Raw genomic sequence first — 27,905 nt, 5'->3', positions numbered from 1 at the left:
AGATTCTAATATATCAAAATAATTGGGGATCTCCCCAAGGAAAAACTCATAGTACAATTTTCTTAAGAAATACATTGGGACCTTGTGATTATTGCAAGGAGGAACATCAAAAACCATCCACCATCTATCCCAAAAATTATTTCTAATACCATCGTGTATACACCAATGGATGGGGAACCATTTAGTATTCTCTCTAATAGTATCTTGTTCACCAAGCTTTATAAATAATGCACAAATCCTCCCTTTTGGTATATCTTTTTTTTAACATCTTGATATGATAGTTTATTTTCATAATATCATTTTTGTTCATCCCTCTTAACCCACCAAATTTCCAACTGACCACTAATAGAACCTACATGGGTCTTAATGGACTCAAGAGAGGATGCGAATTAAACTCTCATTGGATTGGTTTGTACAGAAGATTTCAACCTACCAATTAGTTCTTCTAATTCATTTTTGCCTCTTTCTATTTCATTTATTATGTTTTCTCGTGTGCCAGGAGGAGGTCTTATAATTGGTTCAAATTGCAAAAAATTTTGTTCTTGTTGTGGAGGGTTTTGATTCTCATCTTGTTGGGGGTTTTGGTTTTAATCTTCTTAGGGATTTGTTGGTTCATCATTTACATTTCCTAATAAGAAATCAATTGAAATCTAAATAAATTAAAAATTTAAAGAAAAATTGAACAAAACCTACAAAACAATATAAAAAACATATAAAACAATGCAAAAAGAAAGTTAGATAACATACGACATGCTCATGATCTCAAAATTTGATGGCGAGGAGGCACATTGGCAAGGTCGGTGGTGAAAACCTTCTATTCTTGCATACAAGTGAGGAGGGGAACTAGGAAAATAGAGGACAAATAAATTGGCTACAGGTATGTAGTCCATTTATAATAATTTGATTTTTTATAAAGCGCATATGTGCTATAGCATGTACACACTATAGCACGTACACGCTATTGAAAATTAAAAAAAATAAAAAAGGTGTCACCTTTTTAGCACCACAACTTGGTGCACTTATCCTATATTGTCTTTGACGTTGATGTCAATGGGGGAGAGGGTGACATGAAAAACATTCTATGTAGTTTAATGGGGAAGAAATGAGAACATGATGAAGCAAGATTTAATTGATGAAGAAGATGTATACTTGGTATTCTTGGAACTGAAATATTTTTCATCTATGTTGCCATCTATGCTAAAGGGGGAGATTGTTAGCATGAATGTTGATGCTATGGGGGAGCATTGAAAAACATTGATATGATGCATTCATGATTGTGTTTGTCATTGATGACAACATAGTAATAAGTGTGTAAAGACTGACAGGGCAGTAGATTGTAATTTTTGTATGTTTGTTAATGCGCAATTTCAATTGCATAATACAGTATGTCTTTGTTACAATGGTAAGTGTGTGAAACCTAAATTGACATTGTACATAAGATATTATTAATCTATAGAGAATTGCATGAAAATAGGGTTTTAGGAAAGAAGTTCCTATTGTGCAATTGTTGTAGTATGAAAGGTTGGACAGTTAACTAGAAATAGTATATTGGTCATTGATGACATTAGAGAGTGCGCATGTATAGAAGTCGCACGTGTAAAATTCTATTTATAACTGTGAGCTGACATCATTAAGTAAATGTGTACTCATTTAATTGATGTATTATAATTAAGTGGGAAGCTGACTCAAGGATTTATTATTGAGCATGGTATAAAGGAAATATGTTTTCTATGTTTAAGAGATAGAGAGGAGATGAGAATTATGAATTATTGAGCAGTAGAGTGCTACTGAAGCAGAGTGACTTACCTATGCATGTAAGTGACCTTAACGGTATTATTACTGAGTATAGAGTTCCAAATCTGATTGTATAGTTTGAAGGAGAAGAAGTATGATGTACTAGATAGAGGAAGAAGTAGAAGCTTGTTTCACATCTATTATTTTGAAAGGAATAGTACCAAGGTCAATTGGACAGTGGGTTCGTTGATCTGATCCTGAAGTTGTTTGGATGGTGGGTTTAATTGCCTTCCACAACTCCTAATAGGGTCTAGCCTTTCACAAGGAACGTTTATATTAGTACATCATCTTGTGGGTATCATTCCCATTGGATTTTTCCCTCTGATCAAGGGTTTCGCTAGTCAACATATTTGGTGTCAATGTGTATATATGTCTTTCATGATTGCTAACTACATTTCTCACATGATTAAGTTGGATTAAAGTTGATATTGAGTTCAATAATTACATAGTTGATTCACCCACCCCTCTCAGTTATATTATGAACATTAACTGTTGGCATAAAGGTATTTTCCATTAGTGACAACACTCATTATATAGTTCAAACCGAGCATCGAAGACACAGTTCAAACCAAGTGTCGAAGACACAGTTCAAACCGAGTGTCAAAGACACAATTCAAACCAAGTAAAGTTGCACTTAGTGTTAACCGAGTGGAGTGTTAACCGAGTAAAGATAGAAGCAGTGTTAACTGAGTAAAGATGGACGCAGTGTTAACCGAGTGAAGATGTACTTAGTGTTAATCAAGTAAAGATGAACTCAGTATTGACCGAGTGAAGAAGGACTCAGTGTTAACCGAGCTCAGTTGATTAACAAAGAAATTAGTTTTTACCAAGTGACACTATATCTACCGAGTCACCAATGGTTACCGAGTTCCAGGCAATGTTGTATGACTAGTATGAACCAAGCCCCTACCTCTACCGAGTGCATGATGATGCCGTGTAACGTAGTGGATGCCGTGTATCAGAAGGCCATCAAGTTTGTCTGAAGAACCCGAGTTTATTTTACTATTTGGCTGACTCAGTTATATTTTGTTTACTTGTGTTCTGCCGACCTTGCATCTATAATTACTGAAATTGTATATATATGTGTATAATACAGAGTTTTAATTGTTGTAATGGATAAGTGACATGTATGAATATGTATATATTGTGATACAAGAGACAGATGCGAATTTAGCAGAAAAGCAGTATATTAGCAAGGTTCACAAGGTGCAGTAAAGATTTCATCAATCACAAGACGTGATTATTGCAAAGGATCTAATCAAGGCATATGTAGATCTAATTGGTTCATCCTAACAGGTGAATCATCTAAAAATCCTCTAACAAGGTAGACTTAACAGTCTTTGTATAAATCTCCTAACATAGTGCATACTTGTAAAGTATGTTTTAAATCCTTTAACAAGGTGGATCTAGTAATCCTCTTTGCTCCTAACAGGGCAGATCACCAGAAGTGATCATTGTATGCCTTAACCAGCTAACTTCCTACTGCAGAAAAGAAGCTTTGTGGGTTTCATCCCCACCCCAGTTTTACTTTCTATTTTGGAAGGTTTCTAGGTCACCAAAATCTCTGTGCATATGTGTTATGAATATTTATTTATCTCTTGCATGCATCAGATTAGGTGAATGAATGATTTTCTAGTTTATGTTGAATTAACTTAAAAGTTGTATTGTTACTGATTCACCCCTCCCCTCTCAGTAACTTGTTATATCTTGAATATTTCCAACAATTGGTATCAGAGCTATTTGGTTCTCAGGACAAAGCTTGACAGCTTGAGCAAAGATCAAAGTCAATGGAGATATTCAGACTGGAGAAAGTTATAGAAAATGAAAAGTTAGATCTAGAAATGGCAATGGTTCAACTCAAAGAAGCAAAGGAACATCTTTCTCAATCCCTAAAAAGAAGAAAGGAACTTGCAAGACAAATGAATGACCATCTTTATGTTGAAGAAAGGATTGAAGATTTGTTACCATCAAGTAATTCAAAAGAAGCTAACAAAGCAATCAAAGAACTTCTAGAAAAGAATGGATCTCTACAAGAAGAGGTAAGAAAGCTTAAAAGAGAGCAAGAAATACAGTCAATCAGGCTATGTGAAGTTTTGGAACAAAGAAACAAAGCACAAGAAGAATTGGAAGATAGAAGTCATGAAATTCATAATCAATCCCATCAGTATGAAGATCTTATAGACCAACTCTCTAATGCAAATGAAGAAATCAGGATTCTCAGAGCACAAAATGAAAGAATAAGGAATGATTTAAACATTGAAAAGAAAATCAATGAAGGTCTACAGAGTGACTTAAGAACTAAGAGACAAATCAATGAAAGCTTGGAAAATGACCTAATCTCTGAAAGGCAAGTCAATGAAAGAATGATGAAATCCCAAACAGATATAAATCAATTAAATCAACAAAATGAGGAAAACCTTCATAGACAAAAGGGTAAAGCTGGTCTTGGATACAAGGAAGAAGGTGAATCCTCCAAACAAGGTGAACAAAGGAATAAAAGACCCACTCGTAATCACTGTGGCAGGTTAGGACATACATCAAAAAAATGTTGGAGCAATGGGAAAGCAAAATTTAGTGGCAAATGCTTCAATTGCAATCAGAATGGTCATAAGGCAAATGAGTGTAAAGAAAAACCAAAATTTGAGGGCAACTGTCACAAATGCAAAAAGCATGGTCACAAACCATTCCAATGCAAAACCGAATCATTCAATCTAGCTAAATAGATTGTCAAAGCCATATTTGGATGGGACTACAACACCTAGTGCAGATGTCACTATTGTGGAGAATATGGACATTCTGGCATAAATTGTGCTAGACATCACCTAAGGAAAAAGGACACTACAGTAAGATGCTATACATGTACAGAACTTGGTCATATAGCTAAAAATTGCATGAATATCAAAAGAATTGAAGATGAGAAGAAAATCAAAGCAGACAACATTCGGAAGCAAATGAAGCAACAGTGGATTCCAAAATCTACTAAGCAAAATAAATTAAACTGCCCACAAGGAATTGTTTGAGCATACCCAATCCTGTACTGAATTTCATCTAGAGTGACTTTATCAATGTGTTGAGATGGGGTTGTATTTTTTTATTGAAAGACAACACCTTGCAAAATAATATTGTGAATTCTAAATTAGGCTTGTGGTGTAGGAGCACCTAGGACTTGGCTCATGGTCTTATCCAAGGTTTGGCTTGTACTAACCCAAGCTGGGTTAGAGGTTGTTAGAGGACTCTACGTGGATCTAGATTGTGTGTCTAGAGGATCTAGTTTATACTTAATCTAGTCTAGAATTTTTTTTGGTCTAAATGTTATGGTCTTGTATTTTAGTCACTTTTGAGGCTTTACATTGGAAATTGGACCAAAAGAACAAACTAGGTTAAGAAAAGGTGGAAATAAGTCTAAAATGGCTTCTAACATGTTAACCCACCATTTCATGAAGGGTAGAGGTCATAAAATTGAATTATAGGAAAAGTTGCAAAATATGTGAAAATCTTGTCATGACAACTTTTGCAACTTTGCAAAGTTGCTTGACAATATTTTCCTAGTTGTGATAAAATGCAATATTTGAGGCATGGTTGGTATAACAACCACTTGCAACTATGAGGAGGGGTTATATAAGCCCTATTAACCCCAAATATCAAGGTTGGTTGCACATTTGAATTTTTTGAGTTGAAGTTAGTTTCCTTTCACTTTTTATTTTTTATAAGGTTCTTGTAAATAGTTTAATTGGTTTTGTTAATTGTTTTGTGAATCAGCTAGTCACTAGTCTATACATGACTATGGTGTCAAGAAATGGCTCTCACACAAAACCCACTTGTGTAATTATCATGGGGCTTTGGGACATCTTAGAGAGCCTCTATATAGTGTATATTATCTTGGTGGATATTTAAAAATGAGGTTTTCTAATTTTACCAGCAAGCCCTAGGTGAGTCCACTGAAACCCAACTAGGAGCTTGTAGTTGAAAATGTGTGTTTGATTGCAAAAGTTCAAGTGTGGTGTTGAATTAAGGAGGTTGGAAGGAGTCTTTGGAGTTGTAAATAGACCCTAGAGGAAGATTAGCACTTAGCCAATCCATTTGATAGCCTTTTGAAGCTTAAGATGTTGGACTGGTTCTTGGAGGTCAACTTAACCTAAAAGCCTAAGGTATGGGAAATCAATTGTACAGACAACTTGAAAGAGGGAAAGCATGAAAGTCTTGAAGAGCAAAAAAAAAGGTATCAGCATCCCACATTAGTTTTAGAGATTGTTTCAACAAATCTTCCATGAAAGACCAGAAAGCACCAAATTAGGCCTAATAGACCTAATTGGCCTAATAGGCCAAAAGGGCTAGAATCTTGAAATTGGTAAACAAGATCTTGATTCTCCTACCAAAATGGATCAAGATGGATTTGGGAAGGTTGAAGTAAGACACTTGTACCCTTGAAAAAGCTAAACCAACCAAGTTGACAAGGAAGTGCTATTGAATGGTATACAAGAGGCTTGAGAAGTTGATCATCTAACCAAAGGTAGATACCCTAGTGAAGCACTAAAGGTTGTCACCCTAAGAGGGGACATTTAAGAAGTCTTGAACTCAGTTGAGGGAGACTTGGAAGATCCTAGGAGAGAGTATTAACATCTAGTGGGAGTTGGGAACTTAGTGGATCCTAACTAAGAAAGTGCAAGTAAACTAGAGAGTATATATCAACTTGATACCCTCACAAATGCGACTAGTCATTATTTTCAAAACCTTGTCAACACTCTTGAAATGGAAGTGATACAAAAATAAAAAAATATTTAAGTTGGATAAGATTATGTAGGCCAAGTTGTATCATATGAACAATATTAAATATAAAGTAATTACATGTTGAAATTTTTCAATTGCCAATCAATAAACTATAATGAGTTGGGGAATTGGGTTCTTTAGATTTCTCTTCTTTCTACCCTTCCCTTTATGTAGTTATTGTACTTCATAGACTCACTTTGTAAAATGAAAAATTTATGCTAAGTCAACTATCTAGAAATGATTATGTCAATTAGAATATACAAATGTATTCTTTTTATTCTTAGATTTAATAAATAATATATTATCCTATGTAGATTAAACTGATCTCATAAAAAATCCATATACTTGTTCTACTTGAGTATTATGGAAACCCTTTACTATGAAGAAGAGGAGGAGGAGGAGGAAGAGGAAGAGGAAGAAGAAGATGAGGAGGAGGAGGAGAGATAAAAGAAAGAAAAGGATGAGGAGGATGAAGTTAGAGGATGAAAAATAGGAAGGGAAGCGAGAAGAGGAGGATGAAGGTAAGAAGAACAGAAAGAAGAGGAAGAATAACAAAAAGAAGGGAAGATAAGTACAAGGAAGAGGAAGAGGAAGAGGAAGTGGAAGAGAAATAAGAAAAAAAGAAAAAAAATAGATGAAAAAGTAAAAGAAGAGGGAAAAGAAAAATAGATATAGAATGAAGAAGCACAAATAGAGGAAGAGGAATAAGAAATGATCTTCACCTAATTTCACAGAGCCTATCACATGTCCAAAGACTTAGAAATGGAAGCATCACTGCTATGACTGTAATCTAGAACTAACTTCAAAGTAAAACCAAGGAATTATAAGTAAATGGCATTGTTAAAAACTAATCTGTGTATTTTGTAGAAATACTTGCATCGAAAAATATTCCATAATAACAATAGCAACACGAAGCCACAAAAACATCGATCTTATGTGGTGACACTACAAAAAATAGAGTTTGATTTGGAAATAGAAGCATCTACGATGCAACAGTACTATTGTGGAGACTTTCATAAAATGATGGTTGAGGACTTGAACAGTTTATCAATAGCTTCATCATACAAAAATCCTTCTTCTATACATTGACACCATCAGGAAATGATAGATCTTCACCTGACTTTGCAAAGTCTATTGTGCATCCAAAGACATGGAAATAGAAGCATCACTATTGTGACTATAATCTAGAACCATCTTGGTAACACTGCTTGGTGAGCTTAACTCCAAATCAATAGGAGCATAAAAACCTGGAATCGGAGCTTCTTCTGCAAGTATTTGCACAACTTGTCTCATCCCAAGCCTGCCTTCTACCTGACGATTAGATCATATCAGCCCTATTGTGAGCACTTTCTCTATCTCCCCTTTAACATATTGCTCACCAAGATTCAGGTTTGCTGCATCCATTCGACTACCATGTGCATGAAACTCTCTCACCCACTTTACCATGGTTGTCTGACCAAGTTCCAAAGTGGGATTGAAGGGTATCCTTCCACATGCAACCTCCAACATAAAATATATCAAAGCTGCAGGAAAATCGAATGATGTAGCACAAATCGAGAATCTCCATCAAGGATGGCTCTAAACTACCCCTAAGACTCATGATAATGAAGAAAATACCCACCCAAGCCATATGTGACACGGGAGAAGGGAAAAGATGAAAATTCAATGGAGAAACTTAGCACCTAAAGAAGAAAGACCTATTGACCCGACTTGACAAAACATGACTTTAGTTTACTTTCCACTTTGCAAAACTTGTATATGCTGAAAAGTGGGGCAATAGTTGGCTCTGAATGGGGACTTGGGTAGAGTATACCCAAGCGAGGAATTCAAAATCTCTGGTTTTGCAAAAGAAAATAAAAGGTGACAACACAACCATAAATGAAACAAAACAAGGAAAGCGAGGAAAAGACACCGAAAAGGAAAAGCTAACTAAGATACACACAACACTAAGTCTAACTATAGTACATTATAGGGGTTACTTGTTTTCAATTTGTAACTTGGTAGAGCTTGAGATCCTGACCATTATAAGTTAGGGGCAGTTCTTCACCATCTTCATATGCTAATTTGAAAGAATTATTTTCAAATGCTTTTTGAATTCTGAAAGGGCCTTTTCCATAGAGTATCAAACTTCTTATGCATTCCTTTTGGAGCCTTTCTTTTGTCCCGGAGTAACACCATATCTCCTACCATAAATTTTTGAGGTCTTTTTTTCTTGTCAAAAAGCTCTTTTACTCACATTTGGTGTTGTGTGATATGATCAACAATTTCCATCCTTTCCTCTTCCAGTTTATTCGGATACAAGATTCTCTTTTCTAAACCATCCTTATAGACATCATCTTCAATTATTGTTCTAAGTTTTCTTGTAGCCAATTCCAATGGTAGGGGTAGATTAGCCTCAGTTCCATAAACCAATTCAAAAGGGGATATACCAATTGCTCTCTTGCATGTCACTCTATCTGCCCAGAGTGCCTCATGAATCTTTTTGTGCCAATTCTTCTGGTTATCTGACACCAATTTCTTTACGATATTGATCAATTTTTTATTGCTAGATTCCGCCTGGCCATTCCCTTGAGGGAAATAATCGGATGAATTACTAACAATGATCCCAAACTCAAAATAGAAATCAGTAATCTCAATTGAAGAAAAATAGGATGCATTATCCATCACTAATTTAATGGGAATGCCAAATCTGACCAAAATATTTTCTTTAATGAATTCACATGCCACCTCCGAAGTAGTCTTCTTCGTAGCCTTAGCTTCTACCCACTTGGTGAAGTAGTCGGTTGTAGTTATGATGTATTGATGACCAGCAGTGGATGCAGGAGTAATTGGACCAATGAAATCAAGACCCCATTGTTGAAAAGGTCCTTCAATGATAACAAGTCTGAGTGGTAGTGCGGCTAATTGAGGGCATCCAAAAAACATTTTACATTTTTCACACTTTGCTACCCATGCATATGCACCTTTGAACATCCCAGGCCAGTAATAGCATTGCCTTAGTATTTTGAAAGCTGTAACTGAAGAAGAGAAATGTCCTCCACAGGCCTCATCATGAAATGCTTTCAATAGCTTTTCTTGTTGTGGTTTATCCGCACACCTTACGAATGTACCATCAATAGCCCTTTTGAAAAGCTTGTCATCCCAAATCACATACTTGGTTGCTTTTAATCTAAGATCTCTTCTTTGTTTTGTATTCAAACCTTTTGGACATTCACCATATGTTAAGAGGTAAGAAATATTCTGAACCATGAATCGTAGAGACCTACTGCTAGCACCAGTTGCTTCTTATTCGATTCTTCTAATTCATTAGTGATTTTTTTTTGCAATTGCTCTACATAGAACATTTCCTCTTATCAGCTTGGTAGATTTAATCTCAATATCATATTCCTATATCTTGGACACATCATTAGTGCAGAAGGAGTGTGAATGGATCCTGAAAAGATTCACACTATTGTTGATTGGCCACCACCAGAGAACCTTACATAGTTAAGGGGGTTCCTTGGTCTATGTGGATTCTATTACAGGTTCGTCAATGGCTACTCATGACATGCAACACCCATGACAGATTTGTTGAAGAAAGGGGGATTTGTGTGGACTTAGGAGGCACAAGACTTTTTTATGAAATTCAAGGAAATAATGACTACGTGTCCAGTATTAACATTGCCTGATTTCATGAAGCCATTTGAGCTTCAATGTGATGCTTCTGGAGAGGGAGTTGGTGTTGTACTCTTGTAGGAAAAGCATCCTATAGCTTATGAGAGTAGGAAACTCAGAGGGCCTAAGAGATCATTCAGCATATATGATAAGGAGATGTTGGCCATCATGCATGCCTTGGCCAAATTCAGACAATATCTTGTGGGTAGCAAATTTTGCATTCAAACTAATCATAATAGTTTGAGGCATTTTTTGGGACAGCGGGACCTAAATGATAGTCAGCAAGAGTGGGTGAGCAAGTTACAGGCATATGATTTTGATATCATATATGTTAAGGGGACATAAAATATTGTTGCAGATGCTTTATCCTATAGGCCACACCTCACTTCTATGATTCAGATATTAGAGGATTGGCAACACTTGATTGTAGCAGAATATGCTAAAGACATGTGGGCCTCTGCTATAGTGGAGGGAACAACAATCAACACCAGATACACTCTCATAGATGATTTGATCATTTATAAGAATAGGATTTACATAGGAAAGTGAAGCAGTTGATTTTGAGAGCATTCCATAATTCACCTACAGCAGGCCATCTTGGGTATTTCAAGACTTACAGGTTAGTACGAGAACGATTCACTTGGAAGGGACTTAAGGCTGATGTTTTGCAGTATGTGTGTGAGTGTCATGTTTGCCAGCAAAATAAACAAGAGTACACTTATCCAATAGGGCTCCTACAGCCACTTCCTATTCCTGATAGGAAGTGGGAGTGCATCTTTATGAATTTTATCGCGGGCTTGCCCAGGGCCCAAGGGCACGATTGTATTTATGTGGTGGTGGATAGGCTAACAAAATATGCTCACTTCTTCCCTATCATTGCTACATACTCCGCAACTCAGGTGGTGGAGGTCTTCTTCAGGAAAGTTTTTAGATTACATGGTTTGGCTCTAAGCATTGTGAGTGACAGGGATAGCCACTTCATGAGTCACTTTTGGCAGGAGATATTTCGATTGTGTGGCATTGAGCTTACACCTAGCACTAGTTATCACCCATAGACCAATGGTCAAACGGAGATTGTAAATAAATGGGTGGAAGGGTATTTGAGGAATTATGTGGCAGATCAACAACGAGCTTGGGTCAGATGGGTATATCTCTGTGAGTATTGTTACAACACTACATATCATATGACTATACAAATGACACCCTTCATGGCACTTTATGGTTATGAGGCACCTAGTTTCTTAGATTTTTTGTTGGGAGATAGTCGAGTACCCCGTGTAGGTGAATTATTATAAGAAAGTAAGGATATAGTTGCTACTCTCAAAGACAACATTGCTAGAGCTCAGAACCAGCAAAAGCAGTATGCAGACAACAAGAGGACTAAGCGTAATTTTGAGGTAAATGATATGGTTTACCTCATGTTCCAACCATATAAGCAGTCCACTCTCAAGAAGAGTGGTGCAGAGAAACTCAAGCCACACTATTATGGACCATTCAGGATCATCAGGCAAGTGGGTGAGGTGGCTTATGAGTTGGAGCTTCCCACAAATAGTAGAGTGCACAATGTGTTTCATGTATCACGCCTCAAAAAGGCATTGGGTCAGAATGTGATGCCTTATGCAATATTACCTCCCTTGGATGATGAGGGGAAACTGATCCTAGTAACAGAATCCATTCTGGATAGTAGAGAGAAATAGCTTCGCAGGAGAGTAATCGGAGAGTATCTAGTTAAGTGGAAAGATTTACTTGTTGAAGATGCTACTTGGGAGGGAGAAGTGATTTTGCAGCATCTAGCATTAAGAGGGGCAGACCTGTAATGTCCCTATTTTTGGAGGAGTTAATTATTAACTTAATAAAGTGATATATTTTAGAAAGCCATTAAATAAAACAATCTTCTAGAGGCTGTTGGAAGAAGCGGAGAAAAAATTAAAAAGGAGGTCGATCTATCGAGAAAAAAGAAGAATAAATAGGCATTGAGAGCTCATTTCCTATCATTGAGATTTATTATTGAATTTTTCTTATGTGCATTGTGGAGCCTAGGGTTTCTACAAGTAGTCACAATTGGCCATTGAGAATGAAAACTCTCAATTGGTATGCAATTTTGAGGGTGTGAAAGATCACCTGAATTATTGCAGCTATGGGAAGGATATTTCAATCCTTTCACTTGTGTTTAATTGCTAGTTTGGAGTTTCAAGTGGAGTTGCACTTTTACCTTCTTTAGCAGTCAGTCTCTAGTATCTGATCAATCCAAGTTCTTCATTTCAGTTTGTAGTTGTAACAAGTTCTCAATTGTATATAGCCAATTAGGGTTTGTCTGTAATGTGCCATGTCATAATGTTTTAGTGCTAAAAATTGCATATCATATGTAAAAATATTTTGGTGATCATTGAATGAATATATTGGCACTATTTTACATCAGTTATTTAAGCAGAAAAAATTCTTAATTCAGCAATGTATTAAATTTAGTGTTTTTTAGTGGCATGTTGGTAAGGGTCACTACAGTGAGAAGCCTCTCCTAATGTTGTAACCATCAGTTAAGCCCAGACTATTAGTAAACAACACCTCCCTGTGTTAAGGGGGCAACCCCAGGATAGCCTCACTCGTGAGGACTCCAGACATGTGGTAGCGACAAATCGCATGGACAAACCTACATCACCTTCTGTTAGGGGCCCACTTTGGGGGCATCACAGCCCACCATGCTCTACGGGTCTTGACCTCGAGACTTTTGGCTCTAATACCAAGTTAGTAACCGTTGCACCAAAAGCTCAAATTTTTAGTAAATGGCACCTCCCCGTGTTAAGGGGGCAACCCCAGGACAGCCTCGCTAGTGAGGACCTCGAACACGTGGTAGCGACAAACCGCACGGACAGACCTACATCACCTTCCGTTAGGGGCCCACTCTAGGGACATCACAACCCACCACGCTCCGCGAGTCTCAACCTCGAGACCTCCAGCTCTGATACCAAGTTAGTAACCGTTGCACCAAAAGCCTAGACTGTTAGTAAATGGCACCTCCCCGTGTTAAGGGGCCAACCCCAGGATAGCCTCGCTTGCGAGGACCCCGAACATGTGGTAGTGACAAACTGCATGGACAGACCTATGTCACCTTCCATTAGGGGCCCACTTTGGGGACATCATAGCCCACCACGCTCTGTGGGTCATGACCTCAAGACCTTTGGCTCTAATACAAAGTTAGTAACCATTGCACCAAAAGTTTGGACTGTTAGTAAACGGCACCTCCTTGTGTTAAGGGGACAACCCTAGGACAACCTCACTAGCAAGGACCCCAAACACGTGGTAGCGAAAAACTACATGGACAGACCTACGTCACCTTTCATTACGGGCCCACTTTGGGGACATCACAGCCCACCACGCTCTGCGGGTCTGGACCTCGAGACCTCCAGCTCTGATATCAAATTTGTAACCGTTGCACCAAAAGCCTAGATTGTTAATAAACGACACCTCCCCATGTTAAGGAGGCAACCCCAGGACAACCTCGCTGGTGAGGACCCCGGACACATGGTAGCGACAAACCGCACGGACAGACCTACGTCACCTTCCATTAGGGGCCCACTTTGGAGACATCACAGCCCACCACGCTCCACGGGTCTCGACCTTGAGACCTCCGTCTCTGATACCAAGTTAGTAATTGTTGCACCAAAAGCCCGGACTATTAGTAAATGACACCTCCCCGTGTTAAGGGGGCAACCCCAGGACAGCCTCGCTGGTGAGGACCCCGAACACATGGTAGCGACAAATCACATGGACAGACCTACGTCACCTTCTATTAGGGGCCCACTCTGGGGACATCACCGGGAGGGGGGGTTGTGTGTGTGTGTGTGTATAATGCATACATACATACACCTTTCTTATTGCAAAAAGAACATGAGTCTTCTCTTAATGGAGCCTAAAAATATTTCACCTTCAGAGGATTTATTTTAACCTTATTAGAATCCCTATCAGTGAAATGAATAGAAAATATAAAACTATCACTTCTTTATTAAGAGTTTTGTTACCCCAAAAATATTGCATAACTTTACTATCAATTGATCTTGTGTACTACACAAATATATGTAAAACATAACCCATTTTTTCATTAATGCATCCTAGCTCTTTACAGTGCCCATTATACTCTAAGATATAATTACTAATTTTAATTGATTAATTAAAAACTAGATAATTATTAAAGATAATTTTAAAAGAGAAAAATATAAAAATACATTAACTTGTGTGGTGGCAAGGTTTGCTCATGCTTGGACATTAAGAGGGTAGGATTATATATGCTTCGGGTAGGATTATGTGTGCTTCTTTTGTTGAGTAATTAGTAGTCGCTACATGTAGACCCCTAACTAATGTAAAACATTTCCTTTCTTTTTAGAATCCCAAATATATGGGGCTTTGGATATTCCCAATTAACATACTCCCTCCAACACATTTGTATTGCATGCCTCGATCATAGTGTCGTCGGCATAGAACTTGCAGGCTCGTTGCATTAGTTCGATAAAATTATTAGTTGGGCTCGCAAGGCGAGCAATGTGAAAAGGACGAGCAAGATTTCAAGAACGACAATAATAATTAGGATTCTTGAATTTTACTCTAAAGATCAACATGAAAAGTCTTTTTCAGGATTCTACAGTCCTGAGACACAAGTCGGCAAGATTATGTTGTGGTAATGAAAGCGGACTACATTAGGTCGATTACGACAACGATTCGAGTTTGACATGTGGCGAGGACGAGATTTTAATAGTTGCATCAAAAGTCGACTGAACTAGACGATTTTCACTAGCTAAATTAAAAATTCATCTTTTCGACAGTTACAACTCTTTAAAGCTATACTGAACAAATACTTGGTCCTGTAAAGTCTTTCAGAGACGGATATTTAGAAAATCTCATGAAGGGTTTTAAGATTCTATAATTATCAAAATATATGATTGGATAGCCACAGGTGACTGTAACAATTACAAAATTGTTACAGTGGCACCGAAAAAAGCCAGACAGAGATCAATCTTATACAGTGAAATCACCAGAAAGAGAAATGGAAGCTTCTGTACCGCCACTGGAATATGGAAGCATTTTTCGTAAATTTGGACCCCCATCCAAATAAAACGGAGGATCAAAATCTGGTAGAGGAGCTTGTTCTTCAAGTATTCGGAGTACTTGTCTGCTGCCAAGCCTGCCTTCTAGCTGAGGATTCGAACAGATCAAACCTAGTTTCAGCACTCTCTCCATCTCACTTCCCACATATTCCATACCAAGATTTGGGTCGGCCGCATCCATCAGACTTCCTGTGCCATGCAACTCTCTCACCCAGTCAACCAGAGAAATATAATCAGATTGAAGAGAGGAATCGACAAGTCTCCTTCCGCATGCGACCTCCAACATAAAAACACCAAAACTGAACACATCCGTGGCGGTACTCGCCTTTCCTGTCTCTACGAACTCCGGTGCAATGTACCCCACTGTTCCAACCACAAGAGTGGTGTGTGAGCTTTCCTTACTCTCGTATAGACGGGCTAGCCCGAAATCCCCTAGCTTCCCATTCAGCTCCGAATCCAGTAAAACATTGCTGGACTTTATGTCCCTGTGCACTACGCATTGCTCCCACTCTTCGTGAAGATACAACAAACCTGAAGCCACGTCTTTTAGGATTCTGTACCTCTTTTCCCAATCAAGAATCTTCTTTGGGTTTCCAAATATGATCTTGTCCAGGATCCTGTTTGGCATGTAGTCATAAACTATGAATAGCCGCTTCTCCCACCTGCAGAAGCCTCACAGCTGCACAAGATTTCGATGTTGAAGGCGACCGAGACTGGAGATTTCAGCAATGAATTCCTTCACCCCATCATTTGTTTCTCTAAGAATACATTTCACCGCCACTTGGAGACCGCTTGTGGGAAGTACTCCTCTGTATACCCGACTGAAGCCTCCCGATCCCAAAAGTTGTTCTTCTCGGAAGCCCTTTGTTGCAGTATGTAGGTCTTTGTACTTAAATCTGTGAGGCAAATACTCCATCTCCCATTCTTCGATAGTTTCTCTGTACTGGTTTCTCTTCTGCAACATCCCAAGTGATGCTGCCACCGCCACTAGAACAAGGACAACACAACCTGTGGCGCTAATGCCAGCCATCAGTCTGGAGTTGGAGCTCTTGGGGTTTCTGTGTCCAAAGGATGGAAGGTTAGATGTGTTCAAGGGCGGGGCGATTCTGTTTGTAGCAAAGCTCCAGGCGAGAATGTAATTCTCTTCATACATGGATTCTCTACCTGCTGAGAAGCCAACGTTCATTTCTTCTTCTACAATGTTGGAAAGGGATAAATCTTTGATATATAACAGTGCTTGCTTTGAGCTATCAAGACCAACTTCCGGAACGATGACTTTGAGCTCGTTCTGAAGATTTTCATAATTAACCCAAGCTTGGATATTCTGTCCGCTTTTGAGATTCAATTCTAGGATTTGGATGTTGTAAATCCAGTAGCCGCCAGCTTCCGAGGTCTCTGATGTGTCGAAGTGAACTGCAAACAGATGATTAGACGGGTCTCCCAATCCCTCTGGAGATCTGTTGGGCGTCATAATAAACGTCAGCCCGAACCCGCTGACCGATTCTGAAGGAACAACGGCAAACACAAAAGTTGTCGAGAAAGAGAAAGTAGAATTGAGAGGGGCAGGATCTTTCATACGCACGGGGGTGTGGATAGAAAGCTCGGCCCGTACTATTATGTGATGCTTGATTAAGGGAGATGGCGTTGGGGCGGACTAAAGCATTCCCAAGAAGTTGGAGTGTCGACACATTGAATTGGTTGAGGTAAAGCTTGTTTAGGCTTGGACAATGAGCGAAGTGGGAAGGAGATAAAGTAGAAGAAGCACGCTCAAGCTGTCTTTCATTTGCGAGCTCCAGCTCGACTTCATGAATATCCTGTTCCAACTGGAAATGTAATGAGCAACATAGATCAATATCCAAAAGAAAACTGCAAATGCAGACGGCCAACAGGTTGCAATAGTTATTCCTGGACTGGGAATACATCAATGAATACAAAGAATTAAAAATAACTAAATCCGGCTTAAAATATGTTACAGATACACCTTTTTGTGCATTGGGAGATTTTCATTCTTTTTTGCGTCTTCCCTTTTAACGCCTCTACCATAAAACAAGAAAGCTCTCTGGTATTTTGAATCCCGAAAGTTCTCCGCTTATTCAAATTTAAACACGGTGCAGAAAGGGATACCACAGTAAAGCAAAAGAGAAGTCGAAAGAACTGTATATTCCGAAGTTTCAACGGGTTCAAATATAATTTAGAATAATAATTTCTTTTTATCAGAATTTTTATTATAATTTTTATAATTTGGAAAATATTATAGTATTGCAAAATCAAGATAAACTGTCCTTAATTACATGAGCTTCATTGGCTACATCCAAACAGAAAACTAATAGTTAAGTATTTTTGTCTACATCTACTTTATATAAGTGACATTTTTGTTTTTTTATTTACTTAGTTCAGGCAGGTCCCTCACACTATTTCAAATACTTCGTATTGAGTGAGGGAGGGAGGAGGAACAACAAAACATGAAATATATAAGAGGCCGGCCTCGACCTAATCTAAAATGAAAACTAGACCTAATGTGACTAATAATTATATATATAATCTAAAATACAAACTAGGCCTAATATCAGTAATAAGTAAGAGGTTGAATTTCAATAGAATACAAACAATGTCAAATCTTATATAATCAATTAATTAAATCTCAAACTACTATCTATATGTTCTTAACTTGTTTTTTATCATTAAAAGCAGCAAGAGGGTGTTGGCCCCTAGAACAATAAGTAACACATTAATAACACAACACATTAATATTTTAAACACAAACAACAACAACAACAACCCATAGTTTGCCTCTATCAAAAACCAAAACCTAATATTCAAACAAAAATCACTAATTATTTACATCAACAACATTTGTAATAACAATCTAGACAAAGAATTTCTATAATTTTCATTTATTTAAATATCGAAATAAATTTATAATATTCATTATCAAACTAGAAATAATACTTGCAACTAAAACTCTTCCTCTTAATTATGTTTACACATATATCTCATGAAGCTAAGTGCACACTCTCTCTAAAAGTAAAATTATACTTATTAAAATTAAAAGATGATCTTACCTATAAATATGATTTATTAATAAAATCAATTAACCCATCTCTAACAATAAGGCACACCACCATCAATATTCACTTGCATACTAATTTGTTTGTATGAAATAATCAAAGACTATGAAACATACTAGTCTACTAATTAAAAGAATGGAGCTTCAAAGAATTGAATATCAAATCTTAACAGGATGCCTTTAAAACTACTTAATTTTAGCACATTTTATGTTAATTCACATTTGTTTTCAAAATAGGAAAACACACCATCAACACTACTTTTACAAAATAATCTACCTCTTTGTAAATCTTGCATTCCAATCATTATGCATGTCCCTACCAAAAAATTATTCAAAAGTGAACCATTGGAAAACAAATAAACAAACAAAAAATATGGAAAAAAAAAAGAAAGTTTTACTGACCTGATCCATTTATATTTGCATTGAACGTCGTTGTAATTTGCACCTTAGGCATCATTCGCATCAATGCAATATTGGCCCTAGTGAGTCCAAACATTATTGCATTATAATATCTTGAATATAAGCATCACACTCAGATGCTCATTGCTCCTCCCTAGTAGAGTTGCAGTGTTAGTTCTCAGAAGAATTATATCCATCCCCTATTGCTTCTTTTGCATGAGGAAAAATTAGGAACCCCAATGCTTTCATAGCTCATTACCCAGCATATCAACAAAATTTTCTCCTTACAAAAAGGTTTTTCTTCCCAAAAATACAAATCCTCACATAATGAAAAGCTCATGTCGAAGGTTCTTTCCAAAAATGATTTCCTAATATTCTAAAATTAAGACCTTTTCCCCTTTAGCGTTACATGTATACTTGATTTTTTTTTTTTATATTACCTTTTCTAAAATGCAAAGATTCTCTCCTTTTTCATATTTGTAAATAATTATTGGTGTTTTTTTCTTAAATAATATACATCTAATATACTTAATAAATAAAAGAATTTACTTTCGGTTCTTTCCAAAAATGATTTCCTAATACTCTAAAATTAAGATCTTTTTCCCTTTAGATATACTTGATTTTTTCTTTATATATCACTTTTTCTAAAATGCAAAGATTCTCTCCTTTTTCATATTTGAAAATAATTATTGGTATTTTTTTCTTAAATAATATACAACTAGTATAAATAAATAAATAAAAGCATTTACTTTTGGTTATTTTGAAAAATGTTTTTCTAATATTCTAAAATTAAGACCTTTTTCCCTTTAGCCTTGCACCTATACTTGATTTTTGCTTTATATATTACTTTTTCTAAAATGCAAAGATCCCCTCCTTTTTCATATTTAAAAATAATTATTGTTTTTTTTTAATAATATACATCTAGTATAACTAAATAAATAAAAATATTTAATTTTGGTTCTTTCTAAAAATGATTTCCTAATATTCTAAAATTAAGACATTTTGCCCTTTAGCCTTGCATGTATACTTGATTTTTGCTTTATATATTACTTTTTCTATATTTGAAAATAATTACTGGTGTTTTTTTCTTAAATAATATACATCTAGTATAACTAATTAAATGAAAGCATTTACTTTTTAAAAGTATTTATAATATTTGGTATTAATAAATAAAAACGTAAATATTTATACTTTTTTTATGAATAGTTATTATGCTTTCTGACTTTGGTTATGTGAACTCTTGTGAGATGATCTTGTATCCTCCATCTCTTTTTTATGAATATTTAACTTTAATATTTTTATTAATAGAGAAAGGATTATTCAACAAAAAATTAGAATATATAATTAGTAATATACTTAGTATTATTTGAATATAAATTCTTTAGTAAGAAAATAATATTATAATGAATGCTCATATTTTAATTCAATAACTACATACTTTTGTATCATGGGAACTAATTTATTACCCTTTCATAATTATTTAATAATGCATTTTTTAATTCTTCATTGCATTTGGCGGGAACTTTCTTGCAGAAAATGATTTTTTTTCTTCAGTTAGGGACATGTTTCTTAAATTTAGAAAGTCTCTATTTAATATAGTCCTCCCTAGTTATAAAGTTGTCCTAACTTTGATTACCTACATTTTGGCTATTTATCCAAGCAATTATTATAAGGTTTGTGAAATCTAGGAGAAAGGGCATAACTGATCCAAAATAATTATGAAGTATAAGTCTTTCTTTCTTTTTAATTATTTTTTGAATTCCAACATAGGTAGGATGGATTCCAGCAAGGACACTTGGCTTGCCTCAAGAATTGAGGAAGGTTACATAAGTAACTTCTATGATAAACTCCACAATTATATCACATCACTTAAAAATCTTTTAGAAGTGATCTCCAATTCTTTGTTGGGTGTCACAAAGAAAGAAGTATTTCTAGTAGTAAAAGATTGAAGGATATCATGCACTGAGGCTCAAAGGAAGAGTGTTTTGAGGACTAAACTAAACTTCTTGTTGAAAGAGCAAGTTTTTGAAAAGGTTAACATTATGGGTGGCTCTCCAAAGAAACTTGAGTTGAGGTAATGCAGAGAAATGATCTAGAACAAGGATATTTGGGAGTATTCTAAATGAGTGGGGTTGGATAATTATATTCAAACCATTCATGGTTTCAATAGTTTTTTGTCTACCAAGTTTGCCAACTCTTGGCATAAGGGTCAAGTTGCTATCAGAAGCATCAAATTTGTGGTTACCTTGAAGAAAATTGGAGAATGCATGGAAAGAAAAAGAATTAGAGACTTCAACAAGTTCAAAAATAACTTTTCTGAGCAAAATGAAGAGTCTATGTGGTTCAAATTGAATAATGGGTATGAGTGTCTCTCTCTTCCCTATCAAACTAAATAACATATTTAATATGAATTGCTATATATCATACTAATTGTCAATTGACATAAATAAATAGGGAGAAATAGGAATAGCTAGATGGATCCTAATTGTTACAAAATTCAAGCATAGGTCTATGTCTACACTATCAAAGTTTTAGCATACACTCAAGTTAATAGATTACTATAAGAGATGAAAGATTCACTTACCATACTAATGCCTTATTGAGCGTAAACTAGAGAGGAAGTACATGTTGAGATTTTATGTTTTCTTATAGACGGATAAGATCTAATGTTTTGATTAGATAAATTGGGAAAGGGCTTGAACCCTTAACATAAAATTAACATCAAGTCCAACAAATGAAAAAAAGAAAATTCGCAAGAAGTCAATTCCAACAACAAACAACAACTATATAAAATAGGGAAAACTAGAAGAAAATAAAAAATAACTAAGAACCAATAGCATGGAAAACTATAAACCATGAGCAATAACAACAACCACTAGTACAAAATTTAACTAATGACTAGCCAACAAAACTCCTTACCACCAACAAAAAATATTTGAAAAAATTCCTTTAGCTTCTTCATAAAGGAATCCCTCTTCATCAACCTAGAGGAGGCCACATCACTACTTTCCACACCCTCTGTAGGACTCATCTAGACATTGTCCTCACTTCACTTCATTTCATCTTCCTCTCTTGCATGTCAACTTGAGTATCATTAATATCCTTCTTTATCTTCTCTTTCATTTCCTTACTCTTCTTTGCTAGCTCCAAAATCTTCTCTTGCAACTAAGTTTGAGACTTCTTCATAAAGGCAAGGGTAGTAAGGATTTCCATCTCCTCCTCCTTAAAGGGAACCTAGCTTTTGAGCTCCATAGTTTTCACCTTCATCAACTTCTAAATGTGTAATTTTTTACTAAACTACTCACCCACCTCTTAGAAAAGATATCATCATCCTTCCCCTTGGTCCAATCCTTGACTCGTCTTTTAGTTTCACCAATCACCTCTAATTTAATTAATTTTTTTCATATTCTAGAACTAGCAAAGTAGCCACTTATTGACTAGTTTAAGATTTTTATGGTAGAGACATTTTTCTTCGATATTACCAACAAGATACAATAGGAATGATATTTGGGGAGGGACATCTCAAGATAAATGGGTCCCCTAGATAACAAAATTAGGTCTTAGAAGGAGAAATTGTAAAAGAAGTAGAGGGTGAATTCTACATCAAAATGAAAATAAAATTATCTAGGGTCCAACTAGACCTAGTGGGCCAAGGGAATTCAAGTCTTCTGATAGTTCAACCAAGGCTTCCACTACAAAATTTCTATTTTTGACCTTTCTTACTAGATTAATTCAAGTAGAGCCCATGGCAAGGGAAATGTCTTGGGTTTTGGAGAGGGATACAACCCACATCTTAGAACTAGAAGAAATAGGAGTAAAGGTGGGGTATTTGGGGTTGATGGTAGACTAGGGGTGGAACCCAATTGCAGACTGGGATTTAAATGAGAATTCTATAGTTTAAAAATGAAACCCTAGTGAAAAGGAACCCCCCTTAAACACTTATTTTACAAACCAAGAACGACAAGGTGGAAAGTATCCAAAAGGTGAAATAGTAATTTATATCTCTTCTAAAATGGTTTAACATAAGGAAGAGATAAGTAGGAGAAATTTTTACATACAGTCAAATTGTGATATTACTTTTAGAATTTAAGTGTGTGGTTTTTTATTCAAACTCACTGACCCACCTTGAAATCATGAGAATTGATTCACACTTGACTCCATCTTTCATGAGAATAATGGAATAGTTAGCACTCATTGGATCTAAGAGATGCTCACAAAGGTGAAGCACTGAAACTTCCTGGGATGTCACGCATCCTATTACTCTCCAACTTGAGCATGCTTAACTATAGAGTTCCCTCCATGGTCAAACCACCTCTTTTTTCAACACCAATTGCAAATGAGGTTTCAAGAAGAGGTGGTTTAAGAATGGAGTAAACTCTGTAGCTAAGTGGACTCAAGCTGGGGTAGTATTGGGATGGGTGACCTGCCAGGAAGTCTCGTTGCTTCACCTCTATGAGCTTCACCTAGATCCAATGAGTGCTAAGTGTTCTATTTATTCTCATGAGAGATGAGGTCATTTGAGAATCACTACTCATGAAAGATGGGTCAATGAGTTTGAATCAAAAACTACACAATTAAATCCTTCTAGCAATATCATAATTAGTAAAATATGGAAATGAAACATTGTATATTGTCCTTCTAGAGAAGAAAACTTAATGAGAAATATAACAATGAACTTTCAATCCCTTGGGAGATTCTCTTTGTTAAACCTGTTGGAGTGAATGTTGATGGAATTTCTATGGAGGAGAATTCTAGTAGTGTTGAAGACATGATTTAGAGGTTTTGTATTGCATTCATGATAGAGTTTTTCATTGATGTAACCATACTAGTTATTATGTGAAGACTAGTAGAGAAGTAGACAAAGTTTGGCTTCACATAGTTCAAGGATTAAAAATCAACTTATGCACATGTGGAATTATGTTCTAGGGTATGTCTATATGCTTCAGTTAAGAGTACATCTAGGAATATGAAGACTGGATAGATTTATGAAGGATTTATTAAAGTTAGCTTTTAGACAACATTTCTGGAAAGAGGGTACTAATGTTTAAATTGTATCTCCTAACATAAATGAAATCAAGTTACACAAGATGAGACAGAGGTTGAATACATGTTAAAGATGCTATGGTTAAACACACACATTCAGATGATCATTAAGTGGAAGTTATGAAGACTGTGAACTGATAAATTACTTGTAATTATGAAAAAAGATGTAATATTGTAATGTAATGTGCAATGTAATATCTCAAGTCTGTCTTATATTATCATTACATATTGAGGAAGTCTCAAGACCAATTGAATAATTTATTTTAGGACCTGGTATAAAGAAAAGTTAATTTCCTTGTGGATTAGTGTCCAATGCAGGTTTTATAATCAATGCGATCATATTGTATTGTGTGAGCTTACACACAAGCATCTTTGATTAGAGAAGTGATTGGTGCAGTTGATGCTCGGTAAGGTTACAAGGAGTTATATTTGGCAAGAGAAGTTTTTGTTGGATAATTGTTGATGTATATGTGTATTATTCAATGAGGATATTACTGAAGGTTTTTGGACATTGGGTCCTTTTGGCTTCCTTTCAACTCCTAATAGCATTGGCACAACTCCTAACAAGCTTGAAAGATCCTAATAGGGATTCAAAGTCTCCTAATAGGGTCTCATATGTATTGAATGTATTTCATTGACTTCTGACAAGGTCCATTCTTTTGTAAGGATATTTTATACTAGTACATCATCGTGTGGGTATCATCCCCACTAGGGTTTTCCCTATGATCAAGGATTTCCCTACTTAACATATATGGTTATCTTTCTATGGGTTTGCCATCTACTATTTACATGTTTTAGAATTAAAGATGATATTGGGAGTTGTTTTAATTACATAACTGATTCACTTCCCCTAGTTTGTAGCTTAAAAAAGACATTGTATAGATTGAAACAAGCACCTAGAACCTGATGTGTAAGATTGGATAAGTATTTGACAAGTCTAGGATTTGTGAAAGGTAATACTGATAGTAGTTTGTATTTCAGAACAATGAAAATGGTTTATTGATTGTTGAAGTATTTATGGATGGGATCATTTTTGGAGGAAATGATGAAACAAGTAAGGTATTTTCATAAGAAGTGAAGAAATAATTTAAGATGTGTATGATTAGTGAGATCTCTTGGGGTTGCAGATTGTACATAACAAGGATGTTATTTTCATATCACAAGCTAAGTATCTTACAAACTTATTGAATAGATTTGGGTAGGAAAGTTATAAACCTATCGAAACACCTATGATAATTGAATGCATATTGTCTAGAAAAAATGAATCCCCTACTCTTGAGAAGAAAAAGTACAAATCTGTGATTGGTAGATTGCAATATTTGACACACACTAAACCTAATATAGCTAGTGCATTTGGAATTGTGGTAAGAATTTAGGAAGATCCTAAAGAGACACATTATGCAACAGTAAAAATGGTTTTCAAATATTTAAGAGGCACATGTGATTATGGATTATGGTATGATAGATCAAATGATTTTATTTAGGTGTATATACTGATGTAGATTGGGAAGGAAATGTAGATGGCAGAAAGAGTACTAGTGGTGGATCATTTTCCTTGGGAAGAAAATTTATTTCATGGCTACGAAATAAATAGGAGTGTATTTCTTATAGTATGTTAGAAGTATATCATGTAGCAACAACAACCAATTTTAATTAGATTATTTGGATGAAGCAAATATTGAAAGATATTAGAATTGAGTTTACAAAGCCTAGTATCATACACTCTAATAATAAAAGTACAGTAACTATGTCAACGAATACAATTCTACATTTAAAAATAAAGCACATGTATATTAAGTATCACTTTATAAGAGAGAAAGTTTCATAGAAAGAAATTAGATTGGAGTATGTTAGCACAAAGGAGCATACATAAGACATATTTACAAAACCTTTGGTGAAGGACACATTTAATTACTTGAGAGGCGTACTTGGGGATATGCACCAACCTACTTTTGAGTAGCTGATGTAGAGATTGCATCTGTCCAGTGGTAAAAGAGCACTATTTCTCTTATCTAGACTAAATGCTTGATGCTTCCTCTATGGGGGAGTATATGTGTTTGAGTTGAGTCATGGAGGACTCTTGGTACTAGTATATAGCATTTTCTTTGGATACTTGACCTTATTGCATATCATACTTTGAGAATTGGCATAGTGATACCTTTACCACTGATATCAATGGGGGAGAGTAGCACATGAAAAAATCCTTTGATATAAATGTTTGAGAAACATCTTACTAGGGAGAGTAATAGATGAAATATATTTGATATGTATTAGAGATTATCCTTTAGGGGAGAAATATTACTAAGGGAGAGATTCACGTGGATTGATGAAGGGGACTTGAAAAGATGTTGATATGTGGGGGAGATTAAGACCTTCCTTGTGTATGATAGTTATAATATAGTTGACATTCATGGGCAACAAGAATGGGGGAGCAAGAACTAGCAAAGACATTTGGTATTCATGGAGCTTAGATTTTTTTCATCTATTTTTCCATCAATTCTTATATGGGAGTATCCTAGTAGTATCGGAGACATGATTCAGAAGTTTTATGTTGCATTCATGATAGAGTTTGTCATTGATGTCAACCTACTAGTTATTCTATGAAGACTAGTAGAACACTCGATAGAGTTTGGCTTCACATAGTTTGAGGATTGAATATCATCTTATGTGCACGTAGTTTATGTTCTAGAGTGTGTCTAGATGCTATAAGTAAGAGCACATATGGGAATACGAAGATTGGATAGAGTTATGGAGGATTTAGTGAAGGAAAATTTAAGACAATGTTTCTAGAAAGTGGGTACTGATGTTTGGATTGTATCTCCTAGAAAGATGAAAAATGTTTGTGCAAGATGTTGAAGACATGTTGAAGATGTTGTGTTTAATCATGTATATTCATATGATCATTAGGTGGAAATTTATGAAGACCATGACCTAATAGATTACTTGTAATTGTAAAATATATGTAATATTGTAATGTAATATCTTAAGGATGTCCTATATTATTATTGTAAATTGGGAAATCCTCAAGGATGACTCAATAATTCTTTTAGGACTTGATATAAAGGAATGGTAACTTCCTTGTGGATTACTATCCAATGGAGATTTTGTAATCAATGAGATCATATTGTATTGTATCAGCTAACATGCAAACATCTTTTGGATAAGAGAAGTGATTGGTGCAATTCAAGAATGGTGAGCTTACAAGGAAATTTATTTGGCAAGAGAAGTTTTTTTTGGATAGTTCTTGATGTATACATGTATTATTTGGTGAGGATAGTATTGAAGCTATTTCGACAATGGGTCATTTTATCTTACTTTCAGCTCCTAATAAGGTTTGCAAAATTCCTAACAAGGTTGGAATCACTAAAAAGGGATTCAAAATATCCTAATAGGCACTCATATGTACTGAATATATTTCATTAACTCCTAATAGGGTCCATCCTTTCACAAAGAACTTTTATATTAGTACATCATCTTTTGGGTACCATCCTCAATAGGGTTTCCCTAGTTAACATATCTAGTGTTCTTGTGTATGGTTATCCTTCTATGGTTATTACATCTATTGTTTAAATGTTTCAAAATTAAAGAAGATATTGAGAGTTTTCTTAATTGCATAACTAATTCACCACTACCCCACCGTGCGCCCCCCCACCCCCCCACCCCCTCCCCATTTATCTTGGTGGACTTTACTTTCTAACAAAACCTACCTTGAAATATCAAAAGAAAATATGTAGGGTCCAAGAAATGTTGCAGGTCTTCCCTATAAGATGCCCTAGGGTTTCTAGGAAATTGGATACCTTATGTACTTAGTTCAATAGCTGTAGTAATTGTATCATCCATCACCATGAAGGAAACATTTCCAATATTAACCTTCCCATCATCCCATGAATCTTTAAACTTTTATGAAAACCTAAGGTGAAAAATCACCATACCTTTGACATAGTTCTCCATGTGACCATCATAGAGAATTTTTTGAAACTCACTGTTCTTCTATTCCTGACATTTTTGAAGTTCAATCTAATCAAACTCACCACAATATTTATACTAGACACTAAGAATATGTTAACTCCCTACTAAAGCTCAAA

The 27,905-nt window shown here is 35.7% G+C and overlaps 3 pseudogenes; all 3 read right to left on the bottom strand.

Annotated features, from left to right (window-relative positions):
- LOC149549353 (L-type lectin-domain containing receptor kinase SIT2-like) overlaps positions 1–13,961 on the bottom strand; it is a 50,175-nt pseudogene extending 36,214 nt beyond the window's left edge.
- Positions 13,962–15,222: 1,261 nt separating this feature from the next.
- LOC149549352 (L-type lectin-domain containing receptor kinase SIT2 pseudogene) lies at positions 15,223–15,939 on the bottom strand (annotated as a pseudogene).
- Positions 15,940–15,984: 45 nt separating this feature from the next.
- On the bottom strand, positions 15,985–16,887 carry LOC149549351 (putative L-type lectin-domain containing receptor kinase V.1 pseudogene; annotated as a pseudogene).
- Between the last annotated feature and the right edge of the window lie 11,018 nt (positions 16,888–27,905).

Source organism: Cupressus sempervirens, chromosome 7 (genome assembly GCF_028749045.1).
Source record: "Cupressus sempervirens isolate cs-2001-9-10 chromosome 7, ASM2874904v1, whole genome shotgun sequence".
NCBI lineage: Eukaryota > Viridiplantae > Streptophyta > Pinopsida > Cupressales > Cupressaceae > Cupressus > Cupressus sempervirens.
This window is presented reverse-complemented; position numbering and strand designations above follow the sequence as displayed.